Below are 20,994 nucleotides of genomic sequence, written 5' to 3' on the forward strand. Positions count from 1 at the left end.
CCCTGTCCAAGCAAGGACCCTCACTCTAGTCAGGGTAAAAGAAAATCACCCTCAGCTAACCCCTGCTTACCCCCTTGGTATCTTGGCATGAGCAGTAGGCTTAACTTCAGAGTGCTAGGTGTAAAGTATTTGTACCAACACACACAGTAACTTAATGAAATCACCACAAAATGACACAACACCGGTCTAGAAAAATAGGAAATATTTACCTAAACAAAACAAAACCAAAATGACAAAAATCCACAATACACAATTCAAGTTATCAATAAAAATGCAAAAAGAGTATTTGTGTAATTTTAAACACACGCTAACGCTGTTAGCGTGAAATTGTACCTTGGGTGTGTCAAAAATAACCCTGCACGGGTGAGTATGTTCGATTTCACTCACGAGCGAGACATTGCGTTGTTTCTCCTTTCGTCGGGTCGGGCGTGTCGTTTCTTCTCTCCGCAGGAGAGTGATGCGTCGATCCGGTCAGCACTCTCGGGTCCCGGCAGGACTTGCGTTGTTTTTACACGCCCAGCGGTATTTGCGTTGGAAATCCAGCCGCATGATGATCTGAAAACCACGCAGCGCAGGTTGCGATCTCACCAGCCTTCATCAGCGATGCTGTGTGTCGTTTCCCCAGCTCCGTGCGTTGATTCTTTAGTCGCATTGCAGGAGAGCTTCGATTGTCAGTGGCGAAGCCGGCGGAGTGTCAATTTTTCAGACTCAGATCAGAGTTGTGTCGATCTTTTCCCTGCACGGCGTCCTGTGCGTGCATTTCTTCCTCTTAGGCTGTCAGGGTCCCAGGAACTGGATGGGCACCACTTGGCAGAGTAGGTGTCTCTCCAGAGACTCCAGGTGCTGGCAGAGAGAAGTCTTTGCTGTCCCTGAGACTTCAAACATCAGGCGGCAAGCTCTAAATCAAGCCCCTGGAGATCTTCACAAGATAGAAGGCACACAAAGTCCAACCTTTGCCCTCTTACTATGGCAGAAGCAGGAACTGCAGGATAGTTCCACAAATCACAGTCACAGGCTGGGCAGCTCTTCTTCCTTAATTCTTCAGCTCTTGTCCAGGCAGAGGTTCCTCTTGGTTTCCAAAAGTGTTCTAAAATCTGTGGTTTTGGGTGCCCTTCTTATATCCAATTTCTCCTTTGAAGTAGGCCTACTCTCTTGAATATGAAATCATGCCTTGCCCAGGCCAGGCCCTAGAAACTCACCAGGGGGTTGGAGACTGCATTGTGTAAGGGCAGGCACAGCCTTTTCAGGTGTGAGTGACCACTCCTCCTCTCCCTCCTGGCACAGATGGCTCATCAGGAAATGCAGACTACACCCCAGCTCCCTTTGTGTCATTGTCTAGTGTGAGGTGCAACCAGCCCAACTGTCAAACTGACCCAGACAGGGAATCCACAAACAGACAGAGTCACAGAAATGGTATAAGCAAGAAAATGCTCACTTTCTAAAAGTTGCAAAGTAAAGTAAAGTAAAATCAACTTTACTAAAGGTATCCCCCATGTTAACCTATGAGAGGGACAGGCCTTGCAACAGTGAAAAACAAATTCAGCAGTATTTCCCTGTCAGGACATATAAAGCGCATTACTATGGGGGTCATTACGACCTCAGCGGTCTTTTAAAAAAACCGCCGAGGCCGCGGGAGACAGAATACCGCCATTGCCGGCGGTATTTCTGTCTCCCTATTATGACATTTCTGCTGGGCCAGCGGAAATGTCACATCAACATTGCAACCGGCTCATAATAGAGCCGGCGGCAATGCTGATGTGCAGCGGGTGCAGTAGCACCCGTCGCGCATTTCACTGCCCGAAATTCGGGCAGTGAAATGCGTGACGGAGCTATGCCTGGGGGCCCCTGCACTGCCCATGCCAAGTGCATGGGCAGTGCAGGGGCACCCAGGGGCACCCCAAGCCCCCTTACCGCCGGCCTTTCCATGGTGGTGTGTACCGCCATGGACAGGCCGGCGGTCGGGGACTCATAATCCCCAGGGCAGCGGTGCTGGCACCGCTGCCCTGGGAATTATGACCGCCAGGCGGAATCCTGGCGGGAAAGTGGAGGGGCCGCCATGGTCATAATTGCTGGCGGAACACCGCCAGCCTGTTGGCGGTGTTACTGCCAACATACCGCCAGCCGCCAGGGTCGTAATGACCCCATATATGTCCTACCTTAACCATACACTGCACCCTGCCCTTGGGGCTACCTAGGGCCTACTTTAGGAGTATCTTACATGTAAGAAAAGGGAAGGTTTAGGCCTTGGAAGTGGGTACACTTGCCAAGTCGAATTTACAATTAAAACTGCACATACAAACACTGCAGTGGCAAGTCGGAGACATGATTACAGAGCTACTTATGTGGGTGGCACAACCAGTGCTGCAGGCCCACTAGTAGCATTTGATCTATAGGCCCTGGGCACCTCTAGTGCACTGTACTAGGGACTTACTAATAAATCAAATATGCCAATCATGGATAACCCAATTACATACACATTTTGTAAAGGAGCACTTGCACTTTAGCACTGGTTAGCAGTGGTAAAGTGTCCAGAGTAAGAAAAACAGCAAAAACAGAGTCCAGTACACATTAACAACCTAGGAAACTGAGGCAAAAAGTTAAGGGAGGCCACACCTAATCTCAGGCCCCCTTATCTTTTCTGCACAATAAAATCCTAATCAGTCTCAAACAAATGCCACTGTACCTGCATCTGAGAGAAACATGAAATAAAACCAATATTCCCGTTGAAGATTAAACATAGGAAATGTTGGGCCTTTACTCTAGCCAAGCTAACATTTATAGAGATTGTACGTCTAGTTAAATTATTTCAAACCCATTTTTCTCTGTGAATATAAAATGATTATAAAAATAACATTTTCTAAAATACTTTAACATGAATATTTTTGCAATTGATGAATAAATGCAGGTTACATGTAGGATTATTATCATCCATGCACTTTAGTTGTATGCCTTCCGGTTCACCATTAGGGGACCTGTGGGCCTATTTCCATGGTCAGAGATGATGGAATGGGCGCACAGGTGGCCTTCCCTAGCCCCGGGACGACCCCACCCACACCAGAAGGACGCCAGAGGATGGGGGGCCCCATCCCAGGTAAATAGCTTAAGTAGAGGTGGGTATTTTATTTTATTTTCGAAGTGCCATAGGGGGGCATAACTTGGGCCCCCTACATGGCACTGGGCCCAATGGCATTGCCCAGAGGACATATGTCCCCTGGGCAATGCCATTGGGGTGGTGGGCATGACTCCTGTCTTTACTAATGCAGGAGTCATGTCCATGGGGGCTGTGCGTCGAAGGATGACGCTAGTCTGGTTAGAAGAATGTTTATGCCTCTGACCAGAATAGCGTCATCCTTTGACGCACAACCTCCTGTTCCCCCTACACGTCCCCCACCCAGCTAGCGTCCTTTTTCATGACGCTAGCCTGGCCTTACCGCCGTTTACTGTCATTCCATAAATATGACGCCCAGCCGGGTCTTGAAATGGCGCTAGCTGGCGGGATACTTTTTCACGCAAAACAGGTTAGCACAGATTTGCGTGAAAAAGAATAAATCAGGGCCTATGTATAACAAATGATAGATTATGTAATATTGGCGTGGCCCAGCCCTTTTCGGCGAGGGCGGGTGTCAGAGATATTTTGATACTGGTTGACCAAAAAACGATAATAATTGTGCTACATTTTTCTATTGTTTATGAGATCAGCAGTGAATGCCATAGTTCCGATTTAAAAAAAAAATTATTGTAGAAACCTATGATGTTTTTAGAAAAGGTATCTTTAGAAAACAAGCAATCGCTTGATTGGGTGAGTATTGAACAGCAAAAATCAATTTATCGACATGGTATCAGCTGAACAAATTGCTGTTATACAAAAATAACAATATGGTTCAGGATAGGAATGGACACCACTTTCAAAGAATGGAAAATTGTTGCCATCACAAATGCTATGACTAGTCTTGAAAAAAACATGCATTAGTCATTTGCAGTTGTTTACAGATGACATGTAGGCCCAGATTCTGTTGGGTGATAGACAACGCAGCACAGCACCCAAATTTGCTGAGGTGCTTTGCATGACAAGGAGAAAGCAGGAGAGCACCATATTCTGATAGAAATGGCACTCTCCTCCCCTTTCTCTAGCCCCAGCGCTGTTTTCACCTGCCATGCGCCATGTACACACCATAGCACCATAGTCTAGGGGGTGTGCATGAGTCTAGCATAGGTTTTGTACAGGAAGGGTACCCTGCCTGTTCAAAATACTATGCCTAGACAAGTGCAAATGTTTTTCCCACTTTGTATGTGTGCTGTACAGTGGAGCACACATGCAAAGTCGGAAAAGCAGGAGAAATAAAAATATTTCTCCCTTTTGAGTCTGCTTTAAAAAAGGCATTAATTTTTGGCGCTAAACACATTCTTCTGATGTTTCAGCATAGGGTTTAGCGTCAAAAAGCATGGGTCGTAGCGTGGATACACCTATGTACCATCCACCTAATGCCCCCTTTACGCAAAGTAATGCAAAGCAGTGTTTTGTGCTGCTTTGTGTTACTTTGCTACACAATCCAGCACAAATACCTATTTGCGTTGGTTTGTGAATGCCAAAAATGGTTTAGTATCGGTTTAGCATTAAAAACGTTACGCTAAAGCTTTGAGAATGTGGGCCGTAGCCTGTGGTGCAAGTTGATGAAGAACCAAGTGGTACAAGATGTGGGCACTGTTCTGTCCAGGATGTGTTCAAGTTGACATGGTTCCATTTTTCCCTAAAGATTCAGTTTACTATCTGGCATTCTCAGATGCAAGTTGTTGTAGGTCTGAGCTGTGTTTGAGGGATGACAGCTGATTGTAACTCAACAAATCTGTATATTTTGGGTGGTTTGCCGTTATCCAGTTTATAGATTCACTTCATGTTAATCAGTCAGAGGTTGACACAAGTGTGACACGAGTGTGCTAATTATTATAGGAGAAACCACATCTTGACTTTTACCTTAATTAAATTCATGAAGATTTTGAGAAAGGCGGTATTTGAAAGGCATTTTCTGAATTTCCAATATTGTTTAAGATCATCATTTCCAAATTAATGATTTAATAAACTGTGACAATACACGACACTTTGGCAGAGCAGAGTGGTTGACTCTGCATACGTCAGACAAACACAAAGCCTAAACTAGGATCAGCTAATAAATAGTTTCTGGTCATTCTTTCCTCTGGTTCAAACATGGTGAGAAAACTCCTGTGGGGAAGGACAGAAGTATGAGCCATAAACCTCTTATAACAGTAAGCACTCAGGGCAACTAAATTGTTTAAGGTTCTTCTATGAAGCAGCAGTTGTCCCATTCTGTAATTTCATATGACTTCTGTTATATTTCTATTGTTGGGTACCTGGCTAAGTATAGCATTAAACATTTGCCAAAATCTAATACATCAGTGATAAAACAAGAGTCGTGTGAGCTGGGTTGGTTTGGTGTTCCTCCCTGCTTATGCAAGATAGCCAATGGTAGCATGTGAACATTTTGTTCTTTTTTGGTCGTGCTCAGTGGAACAAGGAAACTTCATGTAATGCCCATTGGGGTTTATTTAGGTGGAATTATTGCATTTAGTGTGCAGGTTATTGTTTGCATGGCTGCTGTGCAAGCTATAGTTTGTGCTCCTAACCATACCTTGTGAATTTTGGTGGCTTTTCAGTTTTAAGTAGTGACCATAATTGCACTTTAGCTGTTGTTAGAAGAATTTCTGATGTTTTTGTAAGCATACCTTGATGTGTTATAATCAATGGTAACCATGACTTCATTGCTGTTCCATTACATTTTCAGGGTCTCTTGATCATATATAATTTCCAAAGGCTCCACATCTCCTCCACCCAATCCTTCCCGGTTGACTGGGAGTTGAACACAGGTCTTGGTCCCTGGCCATGCTCTTTATCCAATCCTCCACAGGTGGCCAATCCCATGTGGTGCATGGCTTTCAGTTGTGCAGAGCATGGTTGGCCATAGAGTGTGTCTTCAGCAAGGCACTGCCCCAAATACTCTGTGGCCAGCTCAACATATCATTAGAGGGAGGCTTTGGCCAGGCCCTACAACCAACAGGCCTCATGGCTTTGCTTCTAATCGTGTCATGCTCCTTACACTCCATGTGCAGTCATCTCAAGTGTGCTCATGGCCTTCAGCAGTGTGCAGCATGAGGTTAGGCACTAGGGTTCACTGCCGTCAGGCTCTATTCCTACACCACTGCGTGTGGACAAGCTACGTGCTGGCCATTAGCCCAGCACAGCATTATTACTTTTTTTCTATTTTTTAAGGATTTACAATTTTAGGATGAATTCACGAGTCTTGAAGCCCAGGAGGGCCAGCAAACCCTTGAAAGGTGCTGAGTTCATAAATGCAGCAGAGGATTTGCAAATCCCATGATAAAAATCACTGTTTTTACAACTATTTTAGTCAGCTAATCAGAGTGTAGCTGGTATGCAAATCTGCAGCTGGAGCCTGAGCCCGAGCCCACAATCCCAATGAGAGATAACTCCATAGTGCAAAGCTGGGCTGACTTTTTGTTAACTGAATTTGTGGATCCTTTATGAGTTCACAAATCTGTGGATGCTCTGTGAATTAACAGTCCAGTATGGTTAAAGCTGAACCCCTTTGGCCCAGATTGAACCCCTTCGAATGCTAATTGTAGGAATTGAGTTATTGGTTGAGAAGGGTGGAAGCCCCACCCAAGTAACCACCACAATCATTGTCAGGGTGAACAAGAGTCACTAAATTAACTGTGCCAAACCCTCTGGTATTTTGGCACAAAGCAGTCAAGCTTCACTTAGAGAGAATGTGTAAAGTATTTATGCAGCACACAAACAGTAATAAAGTGAAAACACAACTTAAGAATTATCCCAAACCAATTTTTGAAAATACAGTAACTTTTATAAATAAAATGATACGAGAACGATAAAAGTCCAATCAGTAGAACCAGAGATATTGAATTTTAAAATCTTTAGTGAAAATAGCAGTGTTTTATGGGAAGGTGAACAATTGTCATCAGAGCCTATAGACAATTCAAAACATTGCAGCAAGAGTGCTGCTGTGCTCCCCTCCCTGGTGTCGACAGACAGGGGTGCAGGTTGACTGTAAGTTTAATGCAGACTACTTTGGGAGTGGGGCAAAGACCCCAGTGTGTGACAGTCACCCCCATCCATGGAATGGTGCCTGCAGGTTTGTGCTCCATCCTATAGAACCTCAGGGGAGACCTAACTATGCACGACAAACTGGCACTTATTTGGAGGGGCATTTTGGAGTATGCAAAGTAGGAGGGGCATTTTGGAGTATGCAAAGTAGTACTTCTGTTGTATAATTTTATATACCCTTACATGCCTTTGTGAATTGGCCCCATAACATGTAAAATTGGAATAACATTTGAATATTGAGGGACTATCCCTATACAGTTAGCATAAATGAAGTAAAGTGTATCCTCTTCACACTCTTGTCAATAGAGCGTTGGACATGGGGCTAAGTCACAAAGGCACAAACGAGTATGTAGAAGTACTTCTGTAGGACTGTGTAATAAATGCTTCTATAAAACAGCCTCACTATGTGGTACGCAGTTAGTTTCCCTGTGGAATTGTTGCCCGTTCATCCCCATCTGTAATAAGGCACAGGTGCAGAAGCAAAGGCATTCTCTTCTGACAGGGATCGCGCCACAATTAAAACGAGGGGCTGCCCTTTCTATATAAAAACAGCGCCCACACAGTTTGTATCACAGATTAAAGCATTGCGCTCGTGTCTCAGGCCCTTTCTGTAACGCGAGAGTGAGTTGGGAGGGCTAAAGGAGCGTGCAAATATACCCAATGCTCCCAGGGCACTTCATTACTGATGCACTGCCCATAGCCCAATTTCGTTCTTTCCCTGTTCTCACTGGCAGTCCTTATGAGATACGTTAATGAGCAGAATGCAGCCCTGGTTCTATCCAAGCTTGATTTTCCCTAGTTGGCCAAAAGCCAAGGAAGTGCGCATGCGTTACGTACCTGAATAAAAAGAAATTGGTTGTTGGAGATAAAATCAGTGTGTGGAACCCATGGAACAATATAAATGGTGTTGATTAAATGTATGTGCACAGAAAACACGGAAATCAGAAAAGAGAACCATTCTAGAACACGTTTCTGTAAGTCCCAAACGTAGTACACTTTTGTGGTTTCAATCCCTGCAGTTCGCAAATTCATAGGGTTTCCGAAGTAAAATGGTCGTTTACTCTTTACTAAGGCTCGTTTGCAAGTCAGAACGGTATTTCCCGGTCTAAAAAAGGGTCTTTGCGATTGATCTCGAATTGCAAGTTGGGGGCATGAAAAGGGCGGCCCCTCCTCAATGTGATTCGAAAAGGTATACATCAATGGTTTATGACTGCAACTGCTGTTACAAGCCATCAGTTAGGCATTAAGTTGGACTGATTCGCAATTTGCAAAGGGGGAAGGTCTTCTCCCTAGGAACCAAATCATGCTCTCCGCGACGTGTTTTTCCCTAATGATTTTTTTCGCCTTAAAGCAGCACCTGTCCATTAAATTGTCAATGTCGACTTTAAAACAAATATCCCTACGTGTTCAGCCAGTCATGGGAGGTTGCAAATTGAAACCTATTTAATTAGAATGTTGGGAATTTTTAATTTGAAACGTGGCTCAGTAGTTAATAGGTCATATCTCAAATAACATGCCCATTTGCAAACCAGCTGGTTTGCAGTTTGCACATCCCTCATTTGCAAATGGGTATTTTACGGGGGGTGGGGAGGGTGGAGGGCAGAGGTTTCTATGAACAAATATGCTGCTTTGGTTAATTCTTGGTTGTTGCCTGCAAATCTATGAATCACCGCCTATTAATAGTCTCTGGAATTTCTATATCAACTTCGAGACACAAAGCTCACACGGCAATTTTTCAAGAATTATCACCAAAGGGGCCTAAAATGTGAACAAAGTGTTGCTACTATGGGATTCATTACTCTTTCACAAATTGGTCACTGGTTCAAGAACTTTGCTTAATATTTGCAATCTGCAAGTAAAGATTGCTTAGGGAAGCAGGGGTTTCTTGTAGGACAAGGAGCATATCAAGGTTGATTATTGTTTGCCATCTTCTATATATGGTCTCTGAAGGGTACCCGTTACTTTGACCCTCGTGTGACTCGAAGGCAATACATACAGACTGAAGTCGCCGATATGTGTGGACAAATGTCAGACACTCACAGACTTACATAATACCTGGTAATAAAGAAAGCAACAGTCTCACAAACCGTGGTCACATGATAAAATATTCAAGATGGCCATGCTGCAGTTATTTTCCATCAATACAATTTGGGATGAGATGTAATATCATATTGTCTTCTTTTCATTAGTATGTAAAATGTAACAGCGTGACACAACACAATAAAGTAAACATGTTGAGTGAATCACACGTAATCCAAGTTTCTCAGTTGCATCAGTCTGATTGCAAAAACCTATGGCCAGAAGGCGTAAACTAAGCACCAATGAGGAATGGAGCCCAGGTCTGTGATAGATAGTGATGCAAAATGTGTCTTCCTGAAGCACAGCAGAGGGAAGGAGACTGAATCAGAAACTCAAACGACAAACATGTGGCAATGAAAAGAGTTTGGGGCAGATTTAAAAAATGTGGCACTGCACCTATTGGAACATCACTTTTCTTGAGCTCCTTAGCGCCCCCCCTACTGCCACCCTAACGCCACCATGTGTGCGCCATATTTAAAATACAGCGCACCATGGCGCAGGGTAGGGGGCAAGAGCATCATTTTTTTTTACACTATTGATGCACTCTGCCGGAGTAGCGCCAAAATGATGGCACTACTCGAGCAGAGTACATAAGGCCCATTATAAATAATGGAAGCTCCCTCCTATGAGCAGGCGTTAAAAGTGCTGAAAAAAAGGTGCAAAAATATCTCTTAGTTTTCTTTGTGACATTTTTTCGACCCCCTGATGGGGGAATGTCCCCCTTGCATACATTATGCCTGGCGCAGGACTAATTGTGCCATTTTGTAAATATGGCCTGGGGAAAATGCCACTTTAGCTCCACCTTAGCTTAAAAAAATGACGCTATGGCAGCGCTAAGGTGGCGCTTGGGGCACTTAAATCTGCCCATTGGTTTTTTAGTCATGAAATGTTGTAAAGAGTGCTTAGAAACAATCATGCACAAGAAAGATAACTTGGGATATGATATGATATGTGGAATGTAATTATGTCCTTGAAAGCATCAGATTTTCATCTTTGGAGAAAGACAGGAGCTTACACCAATTCCTACTTCCAGTTTAATTTGGGCATAAACCCACATCAGCCCATTAGTGAGAATCTAAAGCATCTTTATTTATTGTTCTTTCACAACCCACCAGAAAGCAGCTGGCGACCCACCAGTGGTTAGTCATTTGCAGTTTAGGAAATTCTGATCTACTGTACTGGTGTAACAAAAGTGGGCATGTGGAAGAAAGCTCCAATTTGCTTCACTGGTTTCACTGGCCACCAATCTGCCCAGTTGCTTTGTCCGCTCTCTATCCATGCCCCAACGGAAGAGTGACATGCCACCCCCCTCACTGCTAGGTGGTCCACAAGTCTAAGACTTTGGAAAGACCCTCATCCAGGAAGGGTACCCTCCTGTATGATGGTCACTCCAAAGCCAGCCAATCAAAAATCATTTAATGTAGTAAATTGTCAAATATTACATTTTGACATAATGAAAACTAATTTTAAATGTGATCTGTGGGAGAGTAAGGCTAACTGGTACAAACAAGTTTAAAATTAACTCTGGTATTTGTTAATTTTATCTTTGGTGTGAATCTTGTATTCTATATCGCGGTAATTCAGCAGGTAAAAACAAGACGAATTGAATATATCTGCAGAGTTATTTACGCTAAATGGGTAATCTTATGGCAGATGCTCTATGAATATATTTACTTGTTTAAATTATATTGCAACCTTTATAATAGTAGAAAAGCAAAATGTTCAATTTACAATTCGAAAGGATGCTCAGACATGAAAAAAAATGTCCTTAGGGGAAGTTGCTTCTTTTTGGCGTCTATATTAGTCAAATACCTTGCAGCAGGTTATGACAAATGTCGGATGCAGCGCGGTACACTCATAGTGCTGCACTGTTCTGCATCCATCTTCCTACTGTGTGGAGTGAGGCTTGCATCTACCAATTGCTGCTCAAATGAATTGTGAGCAGTGAGGCTCACATGGCCTGGCTCATGAATATTTATGAGATAGGAATTGGCTGTGCACTACATTGTAGACAACCACGATGATGGCAAAGAGACATGCAAGGAACGGTAGGCCTCCACCCTTGTATTTGTATTCGCAGTGCCCTATGATTGCAAATCATAAAACGACAGGTGCTACAAGCTCACACATAGTGAGACGCTGTAGGAGAGCACCAGGGGAGCATGTCACAGTACAGGCGACAGATCTGCTGTCCACTTATCTTTGAAGCCCAGACTGCAATGTGTTGACCGAGGGCAGCTTACACGTTGCAAATGGTACCCTCCTATCCTCGGTAGTCTGTATCCATTTCATCTTTTGCAACCCCATGAATGGCCACAGAGACTAAACGCGTTGCATTGCCAGTTGCAAGATGATGTTATTCAAAGGTTTCACAACGTGTGCATTGCAATTGCCAATGTCATTGGTAAATAACAATGATTTTATAAAGCCAGTAAATTAGTGTATTGGAAGCCATTTCTTCAAAATAGCGAATAAGCAACATAAGTCTATTGATTGTGCATCTTATTAGAACACAACCCAAGAGATATATCAGTGTGCTGCACCCACGGACACGGAGTCAAAACCCAGCATGGTGCAGTGGGAGGGTCTCTGCTTCACTGAAACTTTAAAAGTCTTTCTTCCATCTCCATACTCCAAACTCTCTATTTTATTCCACATATTGTAATTTCGCTACATTATGTTGTGGTTGTTTGACTGTTACATTTCCTTACAGACTAAGGTCCAAAGGGTCTAATGGAGTAATTATTTACAGCTTCATAATACACAGCCTGGTGCCTGATGTACAAATGTATTTTGCGACCCTATATTATTATCGTTTTATTATTTATAAAAGCTCTTTTAGAAAAGTCTTTCAGACTCCTAAAATTGGTTTTGTTATACAATGCTATAGGTTACTTGCAGAGCACACCTTTCATAGAGCTGAAACCATTCTGCATACAAACGATAGAGCCGTCAATCGAGTTAATATAAAGTTTTTAATAGTTTCCTAAAACGAATTAATGAGGATTTAGAATAGAGGGCCAGCGGCAAAGAGATACATCTGCTGGCAGCATCAAAGGGCACAGTTTTGGTTTGAGGAACTGCTAAAAAAATGTTATTGATCTCTAAGGCATGAGAGGATTTTTCGGAATCGATTGGTACAAGGCTTTATGGACGATCACCATGGCTATGACTACAATTCTATCGCGAGCAGGTCGCCAAGAAAATAGTTTTCTAAAGTCAGAGATGTCCTGATGCCTAGATACATTGCATAACATGAGCCCCAGCATTTTCAACCTACCGGTGCTAAGTGGTGTAGCAGGAGCAGGCAGGTGGATAGCATTATCAGAACTCAAAAGTGATTGCGCCTGAGCATTTGGATACAAAACAATCTGTCCGAGTCAGAAATATGAGGAGACATGAAAGGGGCATCCCCGCCTATCTGCAATTTAGAAACGGAAGATTGAATGGGCTGCGTTCTTAATTGCAGAAGCAAAGCATTGATTAGATATAGATAGATATAGATATAGATATAGATATAGATCAGCGCCTTGAGACCCTCACGGGTGGTAGTGCGCTCTACAAATACACTGATTGATTGATTGAGTTGGGTGTTACTGGCGTCATTGGGAATTATGAAGTCAGCAAAGTTACGGGAGAGTGATCATGTTTTCCTCCGCGGTTTCTTCTCTTTAAAGTTGCCAAAATCTCTGGGGGAACTAAAAGGATTAATTAGGTATTATTGGGGGAATCAAAGCCAAAATGACAGACTCCACCAACAAATCCTCATTATTTCAGAGGTTTTTAGGGTTCAATGTGTAATCCTCATTAATTCTGCACCTGTGGAGTCAATGACACTCCTGGTATTGTTAAATATAGGGGTGCTGATTTATTACCCCATTCACCTGGGCACTCATGAGAAGGCACTAAATATATGACATATTTCTATGGATAAGTCTATCCTAATACTAGGGGCCAGACTCACAAAGGTAAATGTAGGCGTTTGGACTAAACCTAGACCAAACGTCTAAGTTTAAGACTTTGAGGAGTCACAAAGGGCTTTTACGAGTAGTATTGTGGTCCCTACCCCGAGTGCAGACATAAAGATACTACTTGTAAATGCTCTTTGTCAATTCCTCAAATCGTAAACTTGGTCTAAATTTAGACCAAACGTCTAAGTTTACCTTTGTGAACTGGGCCCAATGTCTGCAGATGAAGGAATTCTTTCCCAACACCACTGTAAATATCAGGTGTCTAGGAAAATTATACCTCACTTTTATAGTCTAAACCTTAATCAAATAGTGTTTGGAGTATAAATGGAATGAGATATCATTTGGAAATGTTTCTAAATTGTGACATTTTTATGATTTTGCATGCGCTCACCATATTTCCAGTTACTCCCCTTTGTTCCTTCTTCCATCATGACCAATGTTCTCAACCCCATAATCCAAAAGTATGCTGGTGCAATTTCTGCCAAACTGGAGAACATTTCCTTAATTGAAAATGCAATTGTTATTTGCAAAATTTAAAACATCACTGATTTATAAATGGAATAGTGTTTTTCACACTTGAATGACTCAATGTACAGTTGTAATGCTGGCATCTGCAAAATACGTTGGAATAAGACTAGGCAACAAGAAGGTCTGCAAAATTGTTTCTGACACAAGCTCACCATCTAAAGAGAAACCAAATGGTGATGTTTTGATGAAACCGACGCACCCAACCTAAACAGATGCCTGACACTCACTTCATCTCTTACCTGTCCCCTTAAATGACAGCACTCTTTGTGGATCTGGCATTATGTAGTACATTGTGCAAGTATTATCCCGTTCTGCGCGTTACTTCTAGCACTTGTACATGACTTACATTGAACTTGTGAATCCCTTTTGTGTGGACTTTTCATGATGAACCCTTACAAAGAAATATAAGCACATTATTAGAGAAATCTTAAAACTATTACCAGTACACGTGACATATTGTGCACAATAAACATATCTTCAAGGCAGCAAGTGCATAACAAATTTGGCAGTTGTGTTTTACCGAGTCTAGGTGATTTTTTTGCCCCTGCAACCTTTGTCCAAGATTATATCGTCCTTTCTCTGCATTTTCTTGGGCTTGGGGCCAAGTGGAGCCAGATCTCTCTGCTCCTTAAGCGCTGTGACCTACAGTCCAAATAAAAGGTCAGGTGAAGTATCCAATACCTTCTAATAAATGTGGCCTTAACCCTTGGTTAAAACTATACACATTTAATGAAAATGCTGTTTGGATAGTTGTAGATCTGTATACAGATCCAAACTGTTGGTGAACAAACTGAATGCCTTTTTATATGTGTGAAGGCTTACCTCCCACAATAATATGAGCAGAGGAATTCCACTGTCAGCGTGTACGACTAAACCTTTGCACAGGAAAGCTCCACTACATTTGTGGCCAACCTGTATGTGGAATGGCTGCACTGCGTATTTGTGGCTAAGCCGACACTGGTGAAGGCAACCCGGGGAATTAAAAGCTATATTCACATAAGGAGGGTAAGGTAAGCATTTGAATCTTAACCTGCAAGTGGGAAGGCTGGGTGAGCACTTGTGGCTAAACCTGTACTCTGAAAGGTTCCGCTGGGTATTTGAGACTAAGCCTATGCTTATAGAGCAAGTGCTGGGCATTTAAGCGTTACCTGTAAGTTGACGGCTACACTGAACATTTGAGACTAAATCTGCATGTGACAACTCGTAGGGCTGCCGAGGCAAAGCCTGTGTGATATGAGACTACACACAAGAACTAATGACTGAACTGGAGCATGATGATTCTCTAAGTCTTGGGTGCGTGTGTGGTGGATGCAACTATGCATTTCGGACTGTATTTGGGCTCTTGGTATGTGCTGAAGCATTTTGGAGTGTGCCTCTTCATTTGATGCTAGTATTGGCCACAGAAGGCTGTACTTGCCTATATAATAACTATGACCGGTATAGAGTTGCTGTCCGTGGATAGGTGATAGCTGAACTTGCTTCCCCATTTTGAAGGCATTCACTACTATAAGCCATTGTAGCCACTCATAGTGGTAGAAGCTGTCAGGCATGCTCTTGCCCTTTTCCCAATGGCATCCCCTATCGTGGAGCAGCCGGCTGACCTGTAAGCCCACACGTCCTCTCCAGATTTGTACCTGAGTGGAGAGTGCCAGGATGTAGGTTTGAGGGCAGGTTCACGAGGAGGGTGTATGGTGACAAGGCTGCTGATCCCTGGGCCTGTGTGGCGCTTTTAGACTAATGATACCGAAGAAAGAGCAGGGAGTGTGGGGAGAAAAGGCATCGTTTGCTGCACTTGCAGTGCCCTAGTTAACCCCCCAATGTGAAGTGCAAATTTAAATTTCATTACATGCTCGTTTGCACGGGGCCTGTGAGAGTTGTTCTGGCAAATGAAGTATCAATTCATCTAAAAAACACCAAACCATCTGTGAGCGCCAGTGTTTTAGGGTCTCAGATTTGATTTGGTTTAAATGACTTGAATATTCTAAACTGGTTAACTGTTTTGATGGAAGTTGATATCATTTGGATAACTTCATAGTATAGAGGCATACATTTGTAAGGCGACTTAGAATTGTACAGACTACTTCCAAACTGAGCTCTCTGTTGAATAAAAGATCAATCAATTAGAATGGTTGCCACGTATTTGTTTGTGATGTTTAACCATGATTTGATTATATTTCACCCACGTGATAAAATGTGATGACCTTATCCTTAGGAAAAGCACTTAGTAAATAAATTACAGGTCTCTAAAAACCCCTTAAGGTCAGAGGAGAATTGAGACCAGGCAACGTCAGCGTTCTTTTAGCATCCGGAAGACGAACTAAAGCGGTGCGTCGACCACAGAATGTTCCAGAGTTAGCACAAGACTTTAAAGGCATGCCTCCCTCTGCTTGCCACCCAAATAATCAATTTTGTGTGAAATAAGTTTAAATCAGCAACTTCCCATCAGAGACAAAGAAAATCCTTTGACCCCCTTACCCAACCAATGAATTTCTGAGGTGATATGTTTTTATAGGTACCCTTGTAATCATAGCGCCCCTTGGTCATTAGGCAAGCAGATATTTGTATTAACTTATCAGGCTAAGAGTGAGAAAACGGCAGGCAGAGGCCATCACATGTCCCAGAACTTTCCTGTAGATAGCACATATTGGGCAACTATCAAATCTTGTCAGAGGATGTCAGGAGTACATTTTATTTTAGTGGGTCGCTGAAACACTTTTATCCAAAGGAGGCAGCACAAAAAAACTCAGCACTGTCATTTAAAAGGGGTTGATTAATATGTAAAACCGGCTACTTTAGTGTAGAACATTTGAAAAAGTGTAATTGTAGATATAAACATTATGGTGAGCAAAATCAAGGCAAGACATGTAAATAATATGAACATTTAGAACATCATAGACGACAATCTCTGATGGAGATCATTAGCACCAAAACATTGCCAAAACTAGGAACTTCCTAATGGCATGTACTCATACTTGTTTATAATAAAAGCTCGCACTTTTTACTCAATTTTACAGGTAAATACAGGCAGAAAACAATGGGCCTGATTCTAACTTTGGAGGACGGTGTTAAACCTTCCCAAAAGTGGCGGATATACCACCTACCGTATTACAAGTTCCATAGGACATAATGGACTCGTAATACGGTAGGTGGTATATCCGCCACTTTTGGGACGGTTTAACACCGTCCTCCAAAGTTAGAATCAGGCCCAATGTTTCCTGTCTGTATTTATTTTTTAAAGTGGAAACATACTGAAAATGATGCTTCTTGTAAGTGATTCTCTAAGCTGTCTTTCATGAATTGTAGGACAAGAGCTCATCAGACAGATAGCATGAAAAGTTAAAAAACAGTTGAGATTTTCCTTAATACAGGCATATGTCAACATATATTTGAAATATAATGCTGGTATTTACCTGTAGGTTTAGTGGTTTGCTATATTTGGCTGTCTAATTTGCTAAAATGCGGCAAGCATCAAAGTATTAGCGCATGTTTATCAGTTAAAAAAATGTGGAGATATACCATTTACGACTCCATTTGTTCTCAAAACACAAAATAAATATGGATAAATAGCAATAAAATGGCCAGAAAAATATTGATATATTCAGACAGAAATGTTAAAATAGTAAATACCATAAAATCGGGAGCCCTACTTATAATTCATACACTTCCAGTCTGTCCTCCTGCCTGCAGGCAAGGCAAAGCTTCAGCTCTGTTTTGTTGATGTTCTAAGGAGAACCACTTATCAAGGAATGCAAATCATGACAAAATGTTTTTCGTATATGGTCCTTCTCGGATGTCGGAAGTCCTCTGTCCCCGGGAGATTCTCTGACAAGCTGTGTATAATTTTTCGCAATCATATTTTGGGAAAAATGATCCCCATGATCTACGATGTATGGTGAGAAAAATGATGGGTGCATTTCCTACCACATTGACTCAATTTCATTGTTCTTTTGCGTAGATATCAGAATTAATTAAAACAAGTTATATGAGCAAGAAATGCAGTATCAAAGAGCCATAAATCATTGCTATACTGCTATACTGCAAATTCACACAAGTGAAATAGCACATAGCAGTTATACAAGATAAATGTATAGATTGTTTAGGCAACAACGCATGTATTGAGCCTATTAAGCAAATATACATTATGATGGGGTCTCAAAGGCATAAATAAGGCAAACCATACAACAAAGCATCCATCTGACATCTTACCTAGTTTATTAGAAGTGACCCCATAGACAAAACATTCAGAAAGATAACTGTCCCCATTTTCTTCCCTTACAAGGAAAGGGTCTTATATTTTAATTTCCCCTTATTTTAAGTTCCAGGATGATTGGGTAAGGACTCACATTCCATGGCTGCAGACATCCCTCCTCCTTCGCAAGAAAATCAGCAAGGGAGAGAATCTAATTCATTCATTGCAGCTACTTTGAATGCCACCGTAACTCTCTCTTCCGTGATTCTCGACATTCATTTGCTAATGCAGGGAAATCTACATGTAATGCTTGAAGCAGCAGTAGTTGCAATAAAATAAAACAAATAACTAAGACTGATACATTGATAGAAATGTTCATTGAGTTACTTTTGATTATTTTGTATGTGTAGGAATTTTGCATGGGGCATGGGTGGAATCTGAGTAGAAGAAGTCGAATATGATAAACATCCAGGTATGACCTTCTGTAAAACTCTGAAATATAATTCAAGCAACTGTGTGTGCTAAGATTGCTATGAGAGGATTGTAAACATTACGTTCAGTTTTTGGCAGTACTTCTGTGCAGTCCATCACTCTGCAATACATTCTTTCATAACTGCTTTTAAGAGAAAAAATCCTCCACAGATAATTATCATGGAGAAGAAGTATCGGCTTTGGAAAGCTATGTTTCCTAGGAGGCTTTGTCGGATCACACTTGGAAACGTATATTGAATCTCCTCCCAAACCCGATGATCCAGGTGGCCAGGTGCAAGTTTTTGCTGGAAAGGAGCTTCAATTCAGTGAATATACATGGGGTTCCTTATCAGTAAAGCTGATGTGACAGCTAGAAACACCATAAGCTCAATTAGTGAAGACTCATCATCGGTATCCTACCCCTTGAAAGCAAACAAAGTTTCTATTGGCAGAGATCAGGGCTCTTTGAAACACGTCTTCCATCTCCTTTATGTTAAATTCACTGGATGAGAGGGTATTTTTTCCACATTTCAGAATTACCGGATCCAAAAAAGAGAGTAGAGTTATTTAAATTCAGTATAGGCCGGAATCTTTGTATCCACTATTTTCTTTCCACTTAGATTATGAGGGGATGAAGAAAATGCTGGTGAGTTTTAAAAGCGAAATATCCTTCTCACAAACTTTGTAAGACTGCTTTCTATTTTTAAGTCTGCACTGCCAATGTTGAAAAACATTTTAGCCATGACTAACCTGATGGCTATGCAATCTATGGATGTAGCAGTTGGTTTATGTTGCTTTTTAATGTCTGTGAAGAAACATTGTGCACCAGTTACATTTATCCAAGTGTGCAGTTCTATGAATTTCAATGATTTTAATAAACAATATTGACCCATGAACACACACCCTGTTTCTGTTTTAGTAACTTTAATTTTATGTATCTTTCACCTATTATGGTTTGTTGTACCTTCATTGATGTTACAATCCTGGAATATATTTCCGGGGACTAAAATCGCATAATATTACTTTTATTATGCAATTGTGTGCAATGGTCATGTAGTGTCACGTCAAAGCTCACGTGGTGTTGCTTCTCCTACTCATTGATATGGATATCGTAAGTTGAACTGCCCTGTATTTTACAATACAAAAGTGAAAATTAAAATTTTTAAGAAACCATTGTGTTCACACATGGGTAAGGTGGTGGTATTTCCTGTCCACCAAACTGATGGTTTACACCCTCTACTTAGATTTAAGCTAACCATCATGTCTCTGCCAGTGGCGCACACACTGGCTTCAAGAGCGGAAATCTTAAATCAATGGCCCAACAGACATCAGGTCATTGGCCAAAGTGCCTCAAGCCATCTGCCCTATTTGGGGGGGATGTTCTGACATACTTTTTTCCTGTTCAGGATTACAAGAAGATGCCTGGTGATACAGAACAGGAAAAAAGTAAGAAATACCCCAGCACCTGGGAGAAAACTCCAAGGGAGCCAGGATTATTAGTCCTTTCTTTTTCAACTAAGAGCTTCAGCTTTCACAAACCCACAAAGTTTGCTGAGCATCTGCATAAAACGTGGCAGCTGCTCATCAAACTTGCAATGCCTTCAGATAAGCTGGTGTGGTGTTGGGTCCTCTGAAGCCACAGAGATCTCCACCAGGCAGGTATGACTACCCACCATAACCCTAAATAATCCACACAGATCTCAGTGGGGAGAGGGGCCATAACTGCTGGCACTCAAGTACCTCATTCAGGCTCCTTTATTTAAATCTCCTTCTACAGTGTCCTCATATATGGCATTTAATTGCATGGGATACGTTTAAACAATCTTAGTTTATTTTGTAAGAACAAAAAAGAGCTAAAAAATGTGTTTCATACTTATGTATGCTCATTATGTTAGTGAGAACTCAACTCCTTCAATTAAATGGCATACAGCAAGTTAGGGACCTGGCTGTTTTATGTAAAGGTCGTAAGGGCATATACCTCTTGTGCCTCCTACAGGCAGGAAGGGGAACCACAAACATCACCTAGAGGTAGCCGAGTAGTGTTTCACAGCCGGTCTAGAGCAGCACACATGAAAAAAGGGGTATGCATTTGAATTGCAAAAAAAGTACCAAGGCTATGATACAAAATTACATTGTGACAACCTGGACTGTGGATGGAGTCTCACCATTTCACTCTCTGCTGCTGAATACATCTCCATCAGTATTTCCTGCCCTTTCACACTCGCATGGTCAACAGACATGATTCATTTATTATTTGCTAGAGTTGATCTTTTGCTCCATGACCCTCAAAGTTTCTGGATGCTCAGTGATGTGGTATGTAACAGTGGAAACGTCCTTGGAAATAATCTGGCAAAGCATATCCACAGGTGGTTACAGTGGGTTGTATGGGTTGTGCATCTCACATGCATGTTTCTGGTGGGTTACACCTCTGCGGGGCACCACATCACAATGCTTATTCAGGGAGAAATAGAAGAGTGTGTTTTAACGGTGATTTGTAATATTTGGATATGGATTTAGTCGATATAGATTAGGATCAGTTTCTACAGGTTCTGGTTATCCAGTACATTTCAATTTGCTGTTTATTGATCCATTGCACTTCA

At 41.9% G+C, this 20,994-nt stretch overlaps 1 protein-coding gene across 1 annotated transcript in view; it reads left to right on the top strand.

Annotated features, from left to right (window-relative positions):
• Nucleotides 1–20,994, top strand: part of GUCY1A2 (guanylate cyclase 1 soluble subunit alpha 2) — a 1,233,955-nt gene that overhangs the window by 558,132 nt on the left and 654,829 nt on the right. The gene's annotated exons all lie outside the window — the stretch shown is intronic.

The sequence above is a fragment of the Pleurodeles waltl genome, chromosome 8 (genome assembly GCF_031143425.1).
Source record: "Pleurodeles waltl isolate 20211129_DDA chromosome 8, aPleWal1.hap1.20221129, whole genome shotgun sequence".
In the NCBI taxonomy this organism is placed as follows: Eukaryota; Metazoa; Chordata; class Amphibia; order Caudata; family Salamandridae; genus Pleurodeles; species Pleurodeles waltl.